At 34.4% G+C, this 14,941-nt stretch overlaps 2 pseudogenes; both read right to left on the reverse strand.

The window, feature by feature from the left end:
* Nucleotides 1-5,033: 5,033 nt before the first annotated feature.
* Nucleotides 5,034-7,584, reverse strand: LOC104706875 (receptor-like protein 38 pseudogene; annotated as a pseudogene).
* Nucleotides 7,585-11,407: 3,823 nt separating this feature from the next.
* On the reverse strand, nt 11,408-11,508 carry LOC147949752 (small nucleolar RNA R71; annotated as a pseudogene).
* Nucleotides 11,509-14,941: the final 3,433 nt, after the last annotated feature.

The raw sequence follows: 14,941 nt of genomic DNA on the forward strand, positions 1-14,941 counted from the left end.
AAACATGTATGTACAAAAGTTCAAGTAATGTCGTGAGAAATGGTTTTGGAATTACTCAGGTCATGTGGTTGATGCCGTGTTAAAGAACCTACTCGTCCTTTCTTTTTAATTTTTTTTTTGTAGAAAATTTTAGTGCCCACTAAGTAGTATTATTAGAGGAAGCGTCTAGGTTACGGAGATAAATATCACTCTTCGATCATTTTTGTAAAGCCTACTGGTTAATATTAGTTTAGCTAGTTCCTCGAGAGTGTTTGCTCTTTGTAAATTATTTTCAATAAACATTTGTTGGTGTTATAACTTGTACTGTTCTTACCATTTTTTTTTTAATATGGTTCAGGGGATTGTGGCGATTGTCTATGTTTATCAATTATCAGTTATCAATCTTTAAACAAAACTTGGCCAGGTGTTTGTTCTTTGTATGACTTCTCTTTTACCTCAGGTCGAATGTTCTCACCATTTCGTGTAATATGGTTTATCCAACACCTGTCTTATTTTGTTATTTGGATCTAATTAACTAAACGCATTTGTACTTTGGATTTAAGTAACTATTGGTCCATAAAACAAACAAAAAAATCTCAACATTTCTTTCTTCTCTTCTTCAATAAGAACCAATTGTAGGTCTCTTCTGATCTAAAACCACAATTTATCATCCTAAGAAAAAACTGATGATAGTTTATTTTGAAATGATAAATACGAGTTTCAATCTTATGTATGATTCAGGGGCAAGAACAAATTCTAAATTATGTATACAATTTATTTCTGGATTTCTATCTGATTCATAGGCAAGAAAGGATTCTAGATTATGTTAGATTGTGGAATGTTTATGTGTTCTCCAAATTCTCTTATCAATTCATCAACATTTCTTTTTCCCCTTTTTCAATAAGAACCAATTGTAGGCCCCTTCTGATCTAAAACCACAATTTATCATCCTAGGAAAAAACTGATGATAGTTTATTTTGAAATGATAAATATGAGTTTCAATCTTATGTATGATTTAGGGGCAAGAACAGATTCTAAATTATGCATACAATTTATTTCTGGATTTCAATCTTATAAATGATTCATAGGCAAGAAAGGATTCTAGATTATGTTTATGTGGGATGTTTATGTGTTCTCAAAATTCTCTTATCAATTCATAAATTTTTGGCTCAAATTTTAAATTTTGGGTTTCCATTCCTGCTGAGTTTGTGACCTTTAATCTTACTAGGTTAGATCCGCGCTACGCCGCGGGAATACTTTTTGTAACTATTTTTAGATATATTGAATTCTTGAAAATATGAACTTATTTCTTTTTGGAATTAAATTAATTGTAAAAACTATGGTTTATACAATAACAAAATAGAAAATGCACTAATAAATTAATGATTGAGAAATCTCAAATCTAAGATGGCTTATAAATGTTTACATTTAAATTGAGTAGACTTAATTGTATAAATAGCCTAACTAACCCTATGTATGTTACGTTTTATTTTCTTTACCCTAATGTGGGAGATATATTAGCGTGGTTTGAATTTGTGGTGTATTTTTGTATTTAATATAAATTTAATCACATATTGTTTTATAGTGTTTTTTTAATTGTTAGAAAAGTTAATATTGGTCAAAATACATAAACATATTTTGGAGGGATCGATCGTAAATGTGGTGTTGTAAACCTGTAACCACTTGACTGACTATCCTTGATTTCGTGTATTATTTTAATACTATCATACTTTTGTTGAATAGCATAAGGATTAGGTTAATTTTTAAAGTAATTTTTAAGTAGATGATTATTTAGTTTTCACTGCTTTAAGTTTTAAGTTGTACATGATTTAATAATTTATTTTAAACTTAAGCTATAATTTACACCTATGTTTTTGGAAATATTGATACGACATATATTGATATCAATACTTGGTTGATATCATTATTTTTAAAAAAAATTGTAAATGATTTATTAATTTAGTTTAAAGATTTGTTTTTTTTTGAAAAATATTGATATGATGTATAATATTTTTTATAATTTGATTGGTTACACAATTTTAATGATGTGTAAGCTTTTGTTTGGGGGGGGGGTGTTTATATTAGGGCAAAGTTATAATCACGATTGGTTACTTGCATATAATATAAACCTAATGATGAGAACACATTAACATAAGAAAAAGAAAAACCTAGATTAAAGTGACATGAAACAGAGGATTATTATTGGAGAAAAATGATGAGTTGTATTAATTCTTTTAATTTGATTGATTACTTATTTTAACTGAGATGTCAGCTCTAGAATTCTCCAAAATGCTGAGGTGTCATCACCTGGTGAAAAACATCCGAGTTTTATTGTATTGATATAATCTAATGGTGAGATGTTTTTTGTAAGTAATATGATAATTGCTTACTCATTTATTCCGTATTAGATCTTACCAATTCTTTTTCCATACAAGTAGAATTCATTATGTTTTCCATAAAATTAGAATTCAATCCCTAATTACCCTCTTTTTAACACAAATTTTCAGTCACTATTATTTAATTTCAGTCATTAGGTTCCTATGAAGAACTCTATTATTTTTATATATTTTTCCAAATTTTAATAGGTATTCTTAAATAATTTGAAAATTTTTTAGGCAGGTTATCATGTTTCTTATTCGCATTAATACTACAAAGAAAAAAGTATGTGAAAATGTTTGACAAATTTATGTATTCATCAGAGTGCTTATGTATTTTTGAAAATGTTTGACAATTTTGGATGCCATACGTCAATGTTTTAAAAAAAATTATTTTTATTATTGTAAATAAAATTATAAAAATAGTAATATAAAAAATTGTTTTCATTATTTCCATATTGTAGTTTGTTTTGCTTGCTCACATTTTTCTTTGTCTTTTCAATGTTTTCATGTTCATTTAAGCATTTATACGAAAATAAATATTATATTGCCCCTCGAATATGGAAACTTTTTTATTAGAGTTTCAAATTTTTTTTTATAAGTTAAATTTTACTTTAAATCTCAGTAACAACAAGTTTAATTAACATTAATCTAATGCTCATTCTCCAACAATTGAAAAGATTAAATAGGTTTTCACATAGACCTAATAAAATTTCATCCGTAAGTTGGATATATCTACATGAATAATCTACTGTTTTCTAATATAAAACTTGAACTTCTAAATTTTTTCGAACTTATAAAAAAAATCCAATAATAACTGAACTTATAATTTATTTTATCCTAAATAGAAGACCTAAAACTTTTGGCCTAAAATATGCACCAGAAAAATTGATGCCCTAATCCTTGGTTTCACTTGCTTGGCCTATGGGTCGGACCTTAAAACCATGTTTTATTTTTACTTCATATTGTCGTGTTTGTTGGTTGTGTTAATATTACTACATCATGAAAAAAATGAACTATCATAATTGAATATGTTGAGCATGTTCTTATATTCTAGAATCTCTATTTTTTTTTTTATTTTGGGCATTCATGTGGTAAAGCAGGCTAAAACTTTTTCGTATTTGACGATGCATATGAGTCTCTCCATTGTAAATTTAGTTTCTTATTAGTCTTCATCTTTAAGAAAAAACTTATTTTAAACTATTATAAAAAAGGAAAATTGTATATTACTATCATATGCTTAAAAAAACATGTTGTTAAGCTTGTGATGTCTTTTTATCTCATGGTATGATATGAGTTACATGTTTCTATACTATATATGATTAATTTGACTTCTATAGTTTTGAGTAGTATATGCTCATTGTATATTGGTATCATATATTTTTAGGAATCTTAATATCAAATAGCACATTTTCAAAAAACCCTTTTTCTTATGTCACTTTTTAATAATACCCTTTCATGTTGTTCATTTTCAAAATACCCATTTTTTATGTATAAAATGACTAAATTCTAAATTCTAAACTCCAAATACTAAACCTACTCCATCAAAATTATATCCTAAATGTAAAATAGAGAACTCAGACCTAAAAAAAATTCTTAAAATTAATTTAATATATTGTAATCTGTGTAAAAGAGGGCAAAAATAAAAATGTTTTAAAAGAGATATTTTTGATAAAGAGTATCTCAAAAATGGTATTTTTAACTAATTCTCATATTAGAAAGAAGCCCCTAAATTTCTCTATATTAAAATAATAATATTATATGATGAGAAACTCAATGGCTCTGTCACCAATGCACATGCTCTAATATGTATTGAAAATCTAAAAAGAAAAAAACCATAAACACTCTACTATGCAATCAAAAATTTCTCAATGTGTTGAAGTAATCTAATACTATATATAAAAAGAAAACTCATGTAACATCAAACAAATGAACCCAAAAAAATTAATATGATCAGTATATTTTTAAAATTATAAAATAATCATTGCTGAGTAAACAAATAAAAATTAATACTCTCCAAATTACTATAATTAAACAACCTTAATCCGTGCGTAGGACGGGATGACTTCTAGTATTTAATATAATATTTTTTGTGGAAATTTTGGTCTTCACGAGTGACTTTGTAAAGCTAAATCTTTGTGGAAAATTTTGATGAGCCACAAATTTACTTTTCACATGAGAGTTATTGTTGCAGCGTGCTGTACACGTTATTGTATCATGTTCTGTTTTACGTTTTGCCAATGAATATGATAACATTAGGCTTAAATCCTTTGATCTATATTTATCAAAACTTAGTGCATAACAAGAAGAGAAGTTGTGAACAAGAAGACGTCATTTGAGAAGATGAAAAGTGAAGCCGAGAAGGCGGGAACTGCCTAACGTAAGGAGTTTGAGAATGCAACTTATCTATCATTTTCGTTTTTATGCTTGATATCCATATTCTAATTTCTTCTTGTTTAACTTAGAATCATATCATTGACGTACAGTTCTAATATCACAATTGCTTCTTTTTCAGGGAAGAGTAGTTTTTGTTAAAGTTATCATGTTTAGCATTGATATTAGATTCAGTAACCTCGAGTAGGGACTACGGACTACCCCATCTAAATAGTTTTCAAAAGGTTATCGTCTTTCTTAGTAAATTCTTCTGTGAACACTTTGTGTGTCCGACAAAGATTTGGCTTTTTCTTGCAAAAATTTCTATAGATAATAATTGTACTGTATATACAAAGGGCGTGTAAACGATATCTATCTATATTCCCAAACCTTTTGAACCATATTATACAGTGATGAGAACATTGCAACTTATAATGTTTATTAAAACCGCAAAATAGAAAACAAATTAAATGACAAACACTTAATAACGAACAAGTTACCATAGTACAAACTTGACGAAACCGTCGAAAGATGAGCTCAACGAGCTATAAACCACTCGTGTTTGTATGAAGTGAAGATGTGCCCAATCACTAATCCACAAAACATACCAGGTCCAAGTGCTATTGCTGCTGCTATCCAATTCAGCAGTGGCTCTTCCGGTTCCGACAAAGCTTCCACGGGTTGCTGCGATGAAGGAACAGGGACATGGGGTTTTCCACAAATTTTATCGAGGCCATACAGACCATTATTATCCATGAATGAAGAACAGTTTTGACTTCCAAACTGTGTGCTCTGCGGCACAAATCCTTCTAGATGATTGTGGGAGAAGTTGATGTATGACAAAAACGAGAGCTTGCTGAGACCACGAGGAATTATACCTGACAAGTTATTTCGCGATAGGTCTAATGTCTCGAGGTTTGAAATATTTTCTAAAGATGAAGGGATGTTGCCTGTGAATGTGTTGCTTGACAAGTTTAGAAGACGTAATTCACTTAGTAGACCAACGGACCAGGGATATTTCCGCAAAATTGGTTTCCAGAAAAATCAATGGCTTTATAGGCTCCAAAGATCCGAACGAAATTTGTGTCCACTCCTTTGTATACCAAATCGACCGAATCGCCAGATGTATAAAAGACACGCCTCACGTAATCTGGTGATCTTGAGAATCCATCATCAATCCATTCCTTTGACATGTCAGTCCAGTTAGCAAAATAGTCTTGTGGCAATGATCCAACGAACTTGTTATCAGCTATGTCAATGATCCTTATACTTGGAAACCCTAGATATGTAGTGGGATTATAGACTGAACCATAAAATGCATTTGATCGGAGCACAAGAACAACTAAAGACCGCATAGACCCCAACCAAAATGGAAATGTGTCCTTGATCTTGTTTCCTCTCACATTCAGAAATTCCAGGTCTTTGCAGTTGATCAAGGATTTCGGAATTTTCCCCACCAAATTGTTGCGGCTAACATCAAGTGATCGTAGCTGAGTGTCATTGATGCATGAATCTCGTTGAAATCCACTTAAACTGTTGTTTCGTAAAATTATCTCTTCGAGATAAGTCAAACATCCAGGAAGGAAACCAGTGAAATGGTTGTTAGAAAAATCTATGCGTCTTAACGATCTTAACTTGCAGATAAATTGGGGTATTGGTCCTTCAAGTGAATTTGAACCAAGATCCAAGTCAAATAATGATGCTCCATCGATAACTTCCACTGCTTTGTCGAAGCTGCTGAAAGAATTATGAGAAAGTTGTATGGAACTCAATTTGGAAAATCTCCACTATAAATGAGGAACTTGACCTTCGAACTTGTTGTAGGAAAGATCAAGATTATCGAGGTTGACTAGTTTAGATATAGTTCTAGGGACTCTTCCTTCGAAATTATTGTGGCTAAGAATTAAATGATAAAGATTGCATAACTTGGATATAGATTCTGGGATGATGAAGCAGTGTTCCCAAAATCAATAGGCCCCTCGAATTTGTTATGGCTCAAATCAAGAAGGGCTAGCGAAGATATCATGAGCAAGGATAAAGGAAAAGGTGCGACAAATGAGTTGTCCTCACCAGAGAATATTTGTAAGTTGCGGAGTTTACTTAGGTCAGCAGAAATGGAGGATTTGAAGTTATTTGAGGAGAGGTATATGTACTATATCCCCACCAGTGAATTGATTTTCAGAGAGGTACAATCCAGACAGCTTGTTTAAGTTGGCAAATGAAGTAGGAATATTACCTCTAAGATGATTTTTGCTAAGAACAAGGGTTTCTAGTTGGTTTAGGTTACCGATTGAATTCGGAACTTCACCTACTAATTGATTATAACTAAGAATAAGAGATGTGAGATGAGAAAGATTTCCAATCCAAGAAGGAATCTCCCCTTGGAGATTGCAATTTGAAAGATCTAGTTCACGAAGTTGTTGGAGTTTAAAAAGACCACTGCTAGATTTCAAAGCGGTTTTAGCATGAGTTACTAAATCTGACCCGAGGTATAGTGATATTACCTCTCCCAAGATAGGATCACACTCGACACCATCCCAAGAACAGCAGTCAACGCTCTTGTTCCATAAAGTTGTTCTTAGAGGATAACTGTCATTAGAATAATGGCTCAGGAACTCCTTTTGTAGGTCCAAAAGAGCATCTCTCTGTTCGCGGCGGCACAAGGACGGTGTGGGAGAAGCAAAAGAGTTTGGTAACATAAGAAGGCAAAAGAAAAAACAGATGGTAAGAAAGCAATAAGATTGGCTTCGAATCATCGCCTCTCAATTTGTTTTTGGGAAACAAAGATAAATGTTTGGTGAATGGTCAGTGATAGGCGTTGCTCACTTCCTTTTATAAAAGAAAAGACTCGGTAAGGAGCTTGACTTGGCAAGTCTTCCCTTGATTGAATTAAAAGGAGGAACATGGTAGAATAATTTGTTTTTGTGGACACTAATCAAAGCGTTATAAATACAGAAAGTGACGACAGGAAACGTACAAATGAAAACAGGTTGAGCAGAAGACTAAAAGAGACACTACCATGTATGTCCAATTAATACCGCGAGAAAGGGGTTGGATCATGTGTTTGAGACGGAGTCAGCGAACCCAATCAGGTCATGAAAGTTTTGTAGTGCCCACCTATATGAGCTGTCACTTTCATTCTTTGACGTTTCTCATCGACGCTAAGTCATTAGACGAAGAAGATGTATTCTGAAAAATCAATAGTTCTTTCGAGTATGATCTTACGTACCCACTCCAACCAGGAATCATGGTTGCATGACTGTACACACAAAAAAAGGAATAAAAAACAAAATGGTAACACGAGCTAACAAATTATAGAAAAAAAAAATAAGGACAAAGACATGTATGTCCAAGTAATGCCGTTAGATATGAGTTTATTATTAATAAGGTCATGAGGTGAACAAGTTTAGTATTCTTAAGAATAACTTTTGTGGCCAACAAATAAGAGAATTTGCACATTGATTTGGCTAAGATTCATAAACACATACAACTCTGAATCAAAACCTAAAACTTGTAAAGATTATAATACATAAACGAAAACGAGAACATGGTCATTAACATCTGTTTAGTATCATAGTTAATTTCAACAAACATGGAAGAAGAACAACAATCACAAAAGAAAAAGAGAAATAAACAGAGCTTAAGAATACTAAACTACACTCATATATCTATCTACCTCTTATTCTGGAACCGGAATCAGACTTGGGACATACACATAGCTACAAATAAATGGATCACGGTAGTGAAACGATCCATGTTGTCCTGTCTCAATTTGTTTTCTTACCCCACCTTCATCAATTTCGTAAAGAGTGATGCAATTATACCACCTATCATCTTCTTCTAATTGTCCCTCACTCCACGCCATGATGTTTCTTAACCTGCCAGTGGAGTAACACGGAACAGCCATATCACTATGGAATTGTAACGCTGGAAGATTAGGGCTAGTGACATAGAAATATTTGCTAAACGAAACAACAGCCCCATCCTTCAACTTGTTTTTCACCCACACCTCAATCTCCACAGATTCTTTATTTTGTTGTAACAAAGAAAGTCTGCTACCATTACAACAAGCTAAGCTTCGAGTTTCCCTAAAACGAGGACAAACACTTTTTGTTTGTCATGGTGTCAAGTAATTGGTTCACAATTAAGACAAACAATGCAATCACTTAAAAAGATTTTAGAGTCTATTTTTATTCTATTTTTTTTTGTATAGTTGTATTTGAGTCGTGACTAGCTCGTTTTAATGGATTAATGGTTTCTAGTATATTTAAAATATACTTATTAGGCTGCAGTTAAATTAAAATTTGATAGGAGGCCATTTATAATTTTGGATGCGGTCAACTTACAAAATTTAATCAAAATTACACTAAATTTAAAATTGGCATGGGTGTAAATTGACACCTCTTCAACATATCTTGATGTGCAATTACTTTTTTAACTTTTCTTAACAGGGTACACATTTGAAAAAAAAGAAAAAAGAAAAAACTTCCTACTCTCTTGTAAGCGCCCTAACTATAACTCTATACAATTTTCTTCTCTCAGGAAAGATGGAAAGTTATGATATATGATGGTTTTTGTGGTTTTTAACCATGATACAAATAGTCTTTTAGAATCTTTTGATTTGTTTTCTAAAATGTTTTAGAGTCTTTACAGGTTTTCTAAGATTTTGGCATGAAAGGAGCAAAATTGAGCAATTAGAAGGGATTTTTGGAGCATTTAACCGAAGAAGTCAATTTGGAGTTTGATCAACTGACCAGCATCGATCGACATTGAAGGAGCATCGATCGACACCCAGTCCAAACCGAAGAGAGAGCCAAAAATTGGAAGTTTTAAAATTTTGCCCAAAGTCTTCTATAATTGCAACATAAGTCCCTGACGTGTTTTAGGACATATATATATATATATATATAGTTTTTGAGTTTTGTAAACCTTTAAGTTATTTTCTGCAACCTTTTTGAGAGAAGAGATATTGAGAGCTTTTGGGAGAGAGATCTGAACTTCTTCGAGAGAAGAATTCCTAAACTCCTCTTTTTACTTTTAATATCTATTGCATGTTATTCAGAATGATTTGTTCTTCATTAAACATGTCTGAGTAATTTGCTTGTTAGGTTTGAGGTTTTTCACAGGGTTTTTTATGATTTATTAGATCTGTGATTTTTAGGGTTCTTAATCTGTTATGATTTTCATCTTTGGTTGTTCTTCATATTAATCCTTAATTGGCCATCTAGAATTAATACTCTAGGGAAATTAATTGATATGAGAATATAATTGTTTTCCTGATAAAACCTTTGATGAGAAAAATTACTTCTTACAAAGAGATTTGATTTAGTAATTTTGTGAACAATCTAAACTTGTTTTTAAAGCTGATTTTTAACTTAGAATTCTACAAAGAGATTTGGATTTTCTGGTTTTAAATTTAGATAATAATTGCAGTGAGAACTGAATTATTTTACCAAAAAGTTTAGAGTTCTAGATCTGATTTTATTGCATGAACCCTAATTAATTTATTGATTTAATACTTCATAATTACCTGAGAAATTCCACAGGCCTAACCTTTTTGATTTTCTGGATTTACAACAGTTTTATTTTGATAGTTTGCATTGTCTTCTTTCGTTTTTAATACATCTTAATTCATTTAGCATAATAACAAAACTCTATAATTTATTGTGTTTGATCTTGAGTCTCTGTGGATTCGACCCCTAAGTACTACATTGATCTCTTGTTGAGAGAGTAGCTCCAGGGATTAATTTGAGCTTATCAAATTTTGGCGCCGTTGCCGGGGACTCTTTGATCTACCATTAGATTTGAGTTTTGTATTTCGTATAAATTTTTCGTTTTTTTTTTATTTTCTACTTACACATTTTTGTTTTTCTTCTCTTTAATGTTTCAGGTGTATGCCTCCAAAGCCTCACACAAGGAGCAACAAGAATGGTTCTACTGTGAATCTTTCAAACCAAGAGTTGGGAAAACTTGAGTCTGAGAACAGAAAAGCAGCAAAATCCTTGAAGATGGTTATCACAATCATTTTGGTTCGTGATGAGGATGGTGCTTTGAGAGATCAAGAGGATCACTTGCGCAATGAGCAGAGCCAAAAGCTTGATGCAGAGGGCAATGTGATTGCTGAGCCAGTTGTCAACCCACAAGCTGTTGTCAACCAGCAAGCTGTTGTCGATGAGGAGGTTAACCTTGGTGTCGATCGATGCCAACAAGAGGGTATCGATCGACACCCACCTCCAGCAGACGTACGTGGAGCTGCCAACCACGTCCACAACCCGGTTCAAAGACAGGATCAAAACCAGGATCTGATCATGACTATTGCAGACTTCAACATAGCTGATTTGATGTATGAAAACCGCTCTGCAATTGTTCCACCTCCATTCCCAAGGAATGAATTTGGGCTGAAGCCTGCATACTTCAAGCTAGTGTGAGAAAGACCCTTCTCTAACCTGCCAAATGAGAAGGCTTTGGACCATATTGAGCACATTGAAGACTTGGTGACTAGTATCAAGGCCAATGGAGTAACTGAAGACTACATCTACTACAAGTTTTTCCCATATTCACATGCAGGAGAAGCATCTCAATGGTTGAAACAGTTGCCAGTCCGTTCTTTGACCTCTTGGCAACAAGTGAAGGTGGCTTTTCTTAACTACTTTTATGATGATGCCATGTCAGATGAGCTAAGACTCAAGCTGTCCTCCTTCAAGCAAAAACCAGATGAAGCTTTCAAGGCAGCTTGGGTAAGATTCAAGGTATATCAAAGGGACTGTCCACACTATGGTTTTTCAAGAGTGCAGCTGTTGAGTATCTTTTTCAGAGGAATTGACTGGGAATATCAGCTGGCTTTGGATGCTGCAAGTCATGGAAACTTCAAGACAAGATACCTAGATGAAGCTGAAAATTTGATTGAGAACCTAGCATCCAGTAACAATACTAAGAGAGCTGATGCTGAAAGAAAGAGAATACATGGAGGATTTGATGCCAATCAGATTGCTTCGGTAAGTGCAAAGCTGGATTCATTTCATAACATTTTAGTTGGCAAGAAATCAGTTCACTTCGCTGCTGAAGTTGAAACTTTTGAACCAGAACCTGTACAAGGCCATGAAGAAGAGGATGTGAACTATGTCTATGGAACTCAATGTCAGCGGTTTGGTGATCAGCAAGGTAGCAGGCCTTACAGTGGAAACAACCAGCACAGCAACTTTCAGGGCAATTCTTCTGGTTTCACTCCCAAACCTGACTATCAAAAGCAGCAACAAACCGGTGGGTACACAAGGACTTATGGCAACAATTCATATCAGTCTCCACCTCCAAAAACAGCTGAGAGTAATAGAATGGAAGCTATGCTTGAGCAGCTTTTGCAAGGTCAGGAGCAGATGACAGTGACTTTCAATGGGAAGCTTGACAATGTCTACACTGAACTTAATGGGAAATTTGAAGCGTTGAACATTCATGTCAAGAAGCTGGAAAGTCAGATTGCACAAACAGTTGGATCCGTCAAAAGGCAAGAAGGATTTCTCCCTAGGAGAACTGAGTAAAATCCCAAACATTCTTGCAATGCCATATCAATGAGGGATGAAGAATTTGATGAAATTGCTTCTGCAGAACTGGGAGAGCAATCAGCCAATTTTTACTTCAGACGATGGTGTCGATCGACACCACCTGGGTGTCGGTCGACACCCCTCTCAGACATAACCAGAAACTGCAAAATCTCAGGTTCCAACAGCTGCTGAGAGGGTGTACAAGCCTAAAGTCCATTTTCTTTAGCCACGAAAGTCCAAGCAGGAGCTTGAGGAAGCTAGATGCAAGGCTATGATGGATAAGGTGATGATTGAGATGCCTTTGATTGATGCAATAAAGCTTTCACCACCACTTAAGCGGTATGTGAAGAGAATGGTATCCAATGGTTTGAGCCCTGAAGAAGGAGCACTACTTACCAAGGATGTCAGTGCAAGTCTTTTGAACCAACCTCCATAGAAAAAGAAAGAGAGGAAGCAAGAGGTGGTTGTCTCTAAGAAAGTGTGTGCTATGATTCAGTGCCGGACTGCACAGAAATTACCAGATCCTGGAAGTTGTGTGCTTGATTGCTCTATCTCTGCAGAACGGTTTGCTCATTCACTTTGTGATCTAGGCTCTAGTATTAACTTGATGCCACATTCTGTTGCTGTGAAACTTGGGATGACAGAATTCAAGCCAACTCAGATTGTTATTATCTTAGCTAATAGATCCCGAAGAATTCATGAAGGTGTTTTAGAGAATATTCCAATTAAGGTTGGAAACTTCATGATTCCCACTGACTTTGTGGTGCTGGAATATGAAAAGATCCTAAAGACCCTCTCATCTTAGGAAGATCTTTCTTGGCTACAGCTGGTGCCATCATAGATGTGCAGAGAGGACACATAACACTGAATGTGGGAGGTTTGAGTATGAACTTTGAGATGCATAAGCTGAGGAGGGCTCCTACTATTGATGGACAAACTTTTTCTGTTGAGAAAGTTACTGTTAATCGAGTTGCAGACTTAGCATCGATCGATGCTCCATTAACATCGGTCGACACTCCTCCACATCCGAGACTGAACTTGTCCAAAACAGTTGCTCCAAGTCAGAAACCTGTTTCCAAACAGAAGACTCACCCCTCCACACCCCAGAGACCTCAGGTAAGGCAAATGTATGCATCTTCTTCACCCAAACCCCCTCCTATCATCAACAAGGCTTTCAAAGGTACAAAAACTGTTTTGCACTTAACCAAGCCACGAGATTATCGTAGAGCGCTTGTTTATTCTGTTGATGATTGTGCAGGACATAAACTAAGCAAACCCAACCCTAAATCCCGCCCTGGTCTTGTTCCTCATGTCCTTGGTAGACCTCACTCTTCTAATGCTTATACACCACCTTAGATGAAGAGGTCATGCTATGGGAGGCATTCACTCCCACGTTCTAATCCACCTGATGCCTGAGCTTCACCATAGTCAAGCTAATGACTGAAAACAAGCGCTTAGTGGGAGGCAACCCACTTCTAGGTTTTTCTTTTCCTTTTGAGTTATTTTTCTTTTTGCATTGAGTCAGTTTTTATTTGAAATTTGTTTGAAATCATGAACTATCTATCTATCATGTTGCTTTTAACTTGTGTTTGAGTGCTTCTTATCAGAATAATCATCCAAGGATTGATCCATCAACACAACACTACAACTAACAAGGAGTTTCGGCCAACAAAACACCATTCGTGATGAGTGTCGATCGACACTGAAATGGTGTCGGTTAACACCAGCTGGTAACCCGAAAACAGTTCATCTTTTCCTTACAATTTTCAATACGTTTTTGTTTCTTTTAGCTTTCCTCTTACTTGAAAACACTGGGGACAATGTCGTTTAAGTCTGGGGGAGGTTAGTACTAACTACTAACATAGTTTTTGTTCCTAGTGTGTCAAAACCGATTTTTGTTTTTATGCACCACTATACTCAAAGGAGGATAAGAATAGAATAAGTCTGGGGGAGAGAAAGAATACCACATGTTGTAAAAAGATATATCTTGCTTGTTATGGTATAGTACGGGAATGAGTCTAGAAGTTTTTTGACATTGATCAAATTGATGAGGCCCACCGATGAAGGCTTAGTGGAAGAAGTAGTGGAATTTGGTTTGAATTTGGGATGCTACGAATGTCAACGGAGAAATACATGGTGGTTCGATTTGGATTAATTTGCTAAGCATATCGATTGTGTTTTGAATGATCATGGCATTACCTTAGAGAGAAAATGAGTTTTTGTGTTTTCATACCTCTTTCAAAAGTCTAAGTTTCTGTTTTGCTTGAGGGCAAGCAAAGGCTAAGTTTGGGGAGTTGATATATCATGGTTTTTGTGGTTTTTAACCATGATATAAGGAGTCTTTTAGAGTCTTTTGATTTGTTTCTAGGATGTTTTAGAGTCTTTACAGGTTTTCTAGGATTTTGGCATGAAAGGAGCAAAATGGAGCAATTAGAAAGGATTTTTGGAGCATTTAACCGAAGAAGTCAATTTGGAGTTTGATCAACTGACCAGCATCGATCGACACTGAAGGAGCATCGATCGACACCCAGTCCAAACCGACGAGAGAGCCAAAAATTGGAAGTTTTACAATTTTGCCCAAAATCTTCCATAATTGCAACATAAGTCCCTGACGTGTTTTAGGATATATATATATATATATATATATATAGTTTTTGGGTTTTGTAAACCCTTAAG

Source organism: Camelina sativa, chromosome 1 (genome assembly GCF_030686135.1).
Source record: "Camelina sativa cultivar CO46 ecotype springtype chromosome 1, ASM3068613v1".
NCBI lineage: Eukaryota > Viridiplantae > Streptophyta > Magnoliopsida > Brassicales > Brassicaceae > Camelina > Camelina sativa.